Source organism: Hibiscus syriacus, unplaced genomic scaffold (genome assembly GCF_006381635.1).
Source record: "Hibiscus syriacus cultivar Baekdansim isolate YM2019G1 unplaced genomic scaffold, ASM638163v2 tig00117048_pilon, whole genome shotgun sequence".
Taxonomy (NCBI): Eukaryota; Viridiplantae; Streptophyta; class Magnoliopsida; order Malvales; family Malvaceae; genus Hibiscus; species Hibiscus syriacus.
Window position 1 is genome coordinate 13028644 of NW_024063538.1, and position 7575 is coordinate 13036218.

A 7575-nucleotide genomic window follows, 5' to 3' on the forward strand; every position below is an offset into this window, starting at 1 on the left:
GGAGGAATATTCTTTAGGAAGGAGAAATAGTTGAGATAGCTTTCCCGACGGAGGATTACTAATCTCAAGATTTCTTTTTTTTAAGTTAACAAATTCTCTAATTAATCCATTCGAAACAAATTAATCAATGTTCAATAAACAGATCATATTTTAACTTTATTTTCGATTTTTGATTCCCACCATTTTTGACAACTTGTAAGCGACACAATACCAATTTTGGGCGCTGTAGGGTGCTAATCATTCCTCACGGGTAACTAATTCTCAGACCCATCAAATCGAATTTCTGGAAAACGCAAACCAAATTGTCTTAAAAACAACTTTTTAAAAAAATTGTTTCAAAAGACGGTTTTAGGTATTCGACCTACATAACTCAAAGGTCGATGATGACTCTATTCAATTTAATGCCAATCAATTCAAAATCCCCAAATTTTCAATTAAAGTCATAATTGTTTTTCTAAAAAAAAATGGTTATGACAATGTGGATTTGATTTTCTCGAATCAAGTCGAATATTGCACATCCCTATTATCATTAGACTTATCTAAGGCGGCCAGTGGAAGGGCCTTGAAACCGATTCTGAGAAGGAAACCTGAAAGTCGATATTTTGGTTGAACAAATCCAGGAAGAAAGATGAAGACAAGCATGTAATGTAAAAGTTCATCCTTCCAATTTGAATAAATAAAACCATTCAAGTTGCTTCTTTTCTTTTGGTATATCCGAATTCCAAAGTGTTAATACTTATACAGGCAAACGCCAATCAAAAACAATTTATCTAATCAACACTCACATCACCCCTCCTGCATATTGAGCAATCGCGGAAGCAATTTCAGAGATCCAGTTAAGTGCAGTGCCACAAAAGAGTTCCCAAAACCAGAGATCTAATGCAAGGACCGAAGAAATTATGAGTAATGCCAATGTCTGGTAACGGTTCAATGGCCAGCCGGATACTTCTGCCATTGTCTTCAAAAATGGAAGGGAACTGCTCTGGAAATCTTGTTTCGTAATGGACCAAACCGTTACCCATTGTACCCGGGACGGAACCAGGTCGAATTCCTCTTTTAAGCGTCTCCCTAAGTCCGGCATGTGCCCACCCCCATATAGTATCGCTATCTTATTATTACCATCATTGATCGCTCGTCTCAATGCTTCTGTAGCAGCCCTGTTCCTCTCGCCAATGATAACCGACCTCTCTTCCACTTCAGCATTCTCTTGTGTGAACCTACACAAATAATATTTTTCTCTTTTCAACAATGCTTGTCACATAATATTTATGAACTTTATGTTCAATTCAGAACTACCCAAATACAGAAAAGCATAGCTACCAACATCCAAAGCACAGTAAAGCGAAAAGGCGACTCCCAAGTTCAGAAAATAAGTTTCCTTGTAAATCAAGTACGGTCTATTATAAAATATTTTTCCCCAAAACTTATTCGGAGGTTAGTCGTTTTGCAAGGAAAACCTTCATGGCAGCACCAAAGTCGAGCCTCGATAAAGCTTCTAGCTCTGGATAATCAGATGCCTGGCATCCCACATCTGCACAAACACCACGGATAATGAGAAAACCTACAAGTGGCATAGGTAGCACACGAGAGGCCCATTGAAGCTTGGATCTCCAAGGATCAAGGTCCTCTGGGATTGAAGAGTCTGAACTAAAGCTTTTGTCGATTTAAGGGTCATATCGCGTGCAAATGTGAAGAAGCTTTCACCTTTTTCAAGCTGGATAAAATAATATTTGAAACATTACAAGTACGAGCATGATGATAAATCTGACCTCAGATTTCACATCATAAAAGCATCCAACAATGTTAATCTTACCTGAAGTAACTTGAAGGTCTCGTAGTCAAGATGTACCAATTATCAGCCTCGTAATCAAGACAATCTAATTGGAAATCAAGCATAAGTATCCGAGCCATCTGCCGCTGAATGCATCCCAAAATGTTGAAACCTCGTGACCGTGAACTTTTGAGCCTTTTTGCCGCAGAAGGGTTCCTTCTATTTTCCAAACTCTCTCTGCTGGCCACCATCTCATAAAGAACACAATCATATGGTGCAAGCTCCTTCTGAAGGGTTTCAAAGTACCTGCAGCCAAGATTAGTCATTCTACCAATTCAACTAGAAAACTCCATGCAAGCATACATAGTAAAGCTGCCACAAGTAACCAGACATTTTAGCGATGCTTGCACAAACTCAAAACTTTTATACTCCCAAAAAGGTTCCGATTGAAATATTAAGATGAAAAATAATCTAATCTTTAACACACTTCCATCATTCCTTACGTAGGAAAGCCAAACCAAAACCCAGATTTTCATCAGCGGAGTTACATTCTCTCAGTGCCATTTTCAGTCCTTGGAGCACACAGAGAGTCGTGCTTATCTACAACCAAAACCTATTGCCTCACTGCAAAAGTGCATTCATACAGGGTTACAGACTCACAGTCCAGATGATGCTCAACTTCACTCATTCTTCTTCTTTTAATTTTTCCTTGAAATAGAACATCATTCAGTTTCATTCATTAACATACAAATAATTTACCAGACATTTCCAGCTAGATTTCTGCTCAGCCTTCATAAAGAATTCATTCAATTATCATGTCTTCAAATTAGGATATTACACTGTTTTCTGGAAAATAAACTACAACCAGATAACCAAGGAACAATCCAGCATTCAAAATACAAAACCATGAACAACAAAATATAAATTACTTGTAATCTCATAATCATAAAAGTTCTACGTTCGAATTAGCCTAACATACTCTGTATCCGCTAATGAATCGTTGAGACCAAATCAACCTGAAACATCAATTAACAAAAAAGGTCCCACAATTAGAACCCAGCAAACTGAATCGTCTTTAAATAATTCAGAATTCAGAATCAAAGCTCGAGCGGTCGTATAAGTACCCGAAGGAAAGGATAAATAATAGACCAAGGGAACCTCTTACCGCTACCGCTTCGACTCCCTTTCTTGAATCTCGTGAAATCCGCTACCGAGTTACTGTTAAAAAACTGCTCCGACGACCCATCTTCAATGGTCGAGGAACAATCCAAGAGCTTCAACGACGGGTATCTTAGAGGCTTCGAGAATCTGGGATTGGGTTTAAAGAGCTTAAATGTTACGGGCCAAAAAGATGTAGAATTGGGAGATGACTCGAGTTTTGAATGAGAGCGAACTCGAAGCCATAATTTCCCAGAGTGAGAGAATAAGGGAAAAGAGAAGGATTGAGCTTTTATTTCTTCCACTCAATAAAATAACCTGCTTCATAGTGTTTTTTTTTTTTTTGGTTGAGATATTTTGTTCCTAGTTTCTTGGAAGAAACTGAAACCAACTACTCTCAATTATTCGGACAAGGAGGTCACCTCAAAACCAACTGTAATCATCTAATGGGACTAGGGTGAGAAAATTAGATTTAAAATTCAAATTTATGGAATATATTACTGAACATTTAAATTCGAGTTATTTTTAAGTAGAGTATGTTGAAATTTGATTTACAGTCGGAAACACAAACCCAGGCACATAGAACAAGAGATGCTGGAAATGAAATTTATTATTGCACTGTTCAAAACAAATGAATACTACTATGACATGAAGAATGTCCCCTCAAGGAAAAGAATAGATATGTATGGGTTGATCAATGTTTGCAACAATGGAATGAATTAAAGCAAAGCAAAATGAAATGTAACTTCAAAGCATAAGCTACAGGTCATATAGAACCATAAAAGGCATATATTCATGTATTGAGACCCGGTATCATTGCGTGAGAAGCCGAATGCCAGCTTCTAGATCTTCCAAGGTTATTGTGCGCAGTTCATCGGCATCTATACAATCGAAACTGAGCCGAAGATCAAGGTTCTCCCTAGCATTAATTAGCATCGGATCGACTAAACCTCCGTTCATCTCCTTACGCTGCTTTTCTGTTGTCTCTCTCTCTATTAGTCTTCCTATGGCATCTAAACTGCAAGAACTATGCAACTTGAATCCATACAACAAACTCTGCTCTGTTTGATTATTCATCTTGATATGGAGTATGTTGGCTAGGTCTGAGGAGTTGAAATCACTTAAGTGAAAAAATTTCGTCACCCTTCAGCAGAATCCTTCATTAGAAGCAATTACACGCTTCATTGGTTTGCTATATCCAGCGAATATGACTATAATTTTTCCGCTGTCCATTATGGACATGATCTCTTCTAAAGCCTCCAATCCATAGTCTTTATCATCTGATTTTTGCATAGGTATTAACCTATATGCTTCATCAACAAAAAGAATTCCACCCTCAGCTTCTTGGATCTGCGAATGATCAGTCCATAGTTCATCAGAAAAGAAAACATAAAAATCTAAACAGAAAGATTGAAAAAATAAAACCATGAAGAACAAGGAAACACCTTTCTCCTTGTCTTTGGCCGTGTGTGTCCGACAAATTCACCAACCAAATCTGTCCTTTGAACTTCTGTTTCTTTGTCAGTAGGTAGAATTCCAACCATGTGAAGCAATTTCCCAAGAACACGAGCAACAATGGTCTTACCTTTTAAGACCAAACACCATAAGAAGTGTAAAAACTACAGGTTTTATGGAGTGTCTGCTAAAAAATGGTAATCAATTTTGAGGCATACGATCCAATTGCATTTACCTGTTCCAGGATTACCCAGGAATGCCATATGAGGAGGTCTTCTAATGCCAACTTTCAACCCAAGAGCTCTGCGTCTTTCATCCAAGAGCTCTGCGGCTTTCATCCAAGAGCATCCCCTTTGCTCATTTCAGAAGCAGTACTTTGAGCTCCTGTAAGCCCACGATATTTGACAGCTCTTTCCCACGATATTTGACAGCTCTTTCTCAAGTTCGTCCATCTTAGCCTTGGCCTCAGTGCATGCTTCTAGTGCTCTTCTCTTTCGCTGCTCTTCAAGATGCCTAAGTAATAATTCCTGTAACTTCTCACTTCCAGGGCCTTTGGAGAGATGTTTTATAGGAGTCATACCCTCCTGCAGGTCAAAAGGTATATCAACTACCATGAGTTGGTAATAAAAGGTAAAACAAACATTAAGAAATCCACAAAGTAATACAATGAATATTACATCATCCTCGGCACTACAATCAGCAGTGTTCTCAAGTATTGTCTTGACAGTTGCATGGTTGTCAGATTGAATCGAATCCCAAACAGCCAGGTGTAACGGTGTCATCCCATTCTACATAAATAACATGGATGAAGAAAATCCTCAACAGAAGTCGAATTCTGCCGTACTATTCTAATAAAAAAAACATAATGCTGAAAGGAAAATGAGAGCTTTGGCTTCAATGAAAGCACCATGAGCGAGAAGCAAACGCACAGCTTCATTACATCCGTTCTTGGCTGCCATATGCAATGGGGTCTCACCGTACTGCAAATAAAGTAACAGACAGAACTTAGAGGAAGAATCCAAAAGGTCCAATTCAAGGAGCACCATTAGATTTCAGAACAAAAATTCACTGAAAAAAATACCGTGAACCTTTTCTGAACATACCATATTCTTGGCTTCCAATTCAACTTTCTCTGACCCTTGCCGGTTAAGCAAAAATTTAACTATCTGGTCTCTGTCATTTCCAGCAGCAACATGCAGCGGTGTCTGTGCCATCTGTATTTAAGCCAACTGGAAACTAATAATCTAAGAATACAATGGAATAGGTTCCATACACATATATGATCTATTTATGGTAAACATGAAATTCAACATCTCTAATTCTTTGAGGACGTTTATCAAAGTAATTCACATTTGTATGAATTATGAATCAATCATTAGCTCAAACATTGTTGGCCTCAGTTAAGATCATGAGTTGATTCCCCCATGGAATAGCTTCAATAAGTTCCCCTGGATCTAAATAGTCCACTATGACCTAGAATTCCAAATCAGCTATCTTTGATTGATCCAAGTCAATGACTAAAATTTCACCATCAAAATGCAATGAAATTATATAAGAAAAAATGAAGCTCGAAGGAATGAGACTTACAACATGGTTTCTCTCGTTGAGAAGAAAAGGCTTGTCATGAAGCAGCTTTTGGAGACCAACAAGATCCCCAGACTGAACCAACCCATGAACCGTGATGGGCTTGACAGATCTTGACCGTTGATCCTGACGCCTTTGCATCCTTTCCAAAAGAAATAAAGATAATTTCTTTCCTCCTCCTCCTTTTCCTCTCTGCAAAGTCAAAGAAAGAAGAAAGAAGAAAACAAAAGAAATGAAGAGTAGAACCAAGGGGAACTAGATTTCGTGCTTTATAGAGGGATAGATCTTTGGCGTTCGTGAAGTTTTCATAAATTTTTGTGCTTAGATTCGGGCCATTGGAGACCTTTACTCTACTGTGGGCGGCGGAGCTTCCCAGTTGCCACCGTCCACCAGATGGCCACCTATTTTTAAGCTGTCAACAATTAACCACTCAAATTTCCATCAGAAAAAAATAATAGAGTTAATTCCATAAAAATGCCCCAATTATCATTTAAATTCGAAATTGGTACTTAATACAAATATTCTAATCCAGCTCTTAAAATATAAATATTGCATCAATCATGTCCTTTCTTCTACCAATCTAGTTGTCTACTTAGACTAGGTATATACTCGGTTTGATTTGTTTTTTTAATAAAAGTTGAATCGAATCGTATTATACGATTTTCTTTAAATAGAATCGAAACTAAAATCGAATCAAATGATATGAAAACTTGATTTTTATCAGATTTGATTCATTTTCATCTTATGATTTTTAAGTGTTCACATTTTTCAAACTCAACATTCAAAGAAAGCAAACTTCAAACTTAACTGATTACATATACACAAGTTTAAATTCACAAACAATAGTGTTATTAGTTTTAAAATTTCATTCATATCATAATGAATTTTAGAAAATGATTTGGAATGAATTTCATATTAAAAATATTAAATCCCAATCAAATTGTGATTTCTAAACCGAATTGGAACTAAACTACATAATTCAGTTTAAATATATATAAATATATATTTCATTTTAAAGTGCAGTTTATTTGTTCTAACGATCAACACATAAGAAAGTGTAGTGAACAATTATGAAAAATATATACTAGATACTTCAATTCATTAGGCATATTTTTTAATTATTATTTTAATAGTCTTCTATTTAATCATTTTTATAAATTAATTTGTCTAGATTTAATGTTATGTATTAGTTTATATGATTTTTTGTTAAAATTTAAACAAAATTTTATAAATCTATTTCTAGATCTTAATTGTCCATACCATCAGTAGACACATGTTTATAACTTGATTCATATATTTTGAAGAGCTAACATTTTAATTCACAAGCTAATAATTAAGCTGATTTAACTAATATGATAATAGCACTTTAAGAATTCATTGAAATATTTTAAAGTTTAATGAGTAAATTAAAATTGAGACATTTTGATTAACCCAAATAGTCAATGTTTGGTTTGATGAGCTGTGCTCTAGTTGATCTTCAATAATGCCACGTGTTGTTAATGTGATTGGTGGAAATAATAATTGGGTAAAATAAACAGCAAACTCATTTTATGCAAAATTACCTTGATATTATAAGTTGATGCATATATTTCATGGTTATTGTAATT

At 36.0% G+C, this 7575-nt stretch overlaps 2 pseudogenes; both read right to left on the minus strand.

Annotated features, from left to right (window-relative positions):
- Positions 1-643: 643 nt before the first annotated feature.
- On the minus strand, positions 644-3256 carry LOC120197631 (annotated as a pseudogene).
- Positions 3257-3732: 476 nt separating this feature from the next.
- LOC120197739 lies at positions 3733-6196 on the minus strand (annotated as a pseudogene).
- Between the last annotated feature and the right edge of the window lie 1379 nt (positions 6197-7575).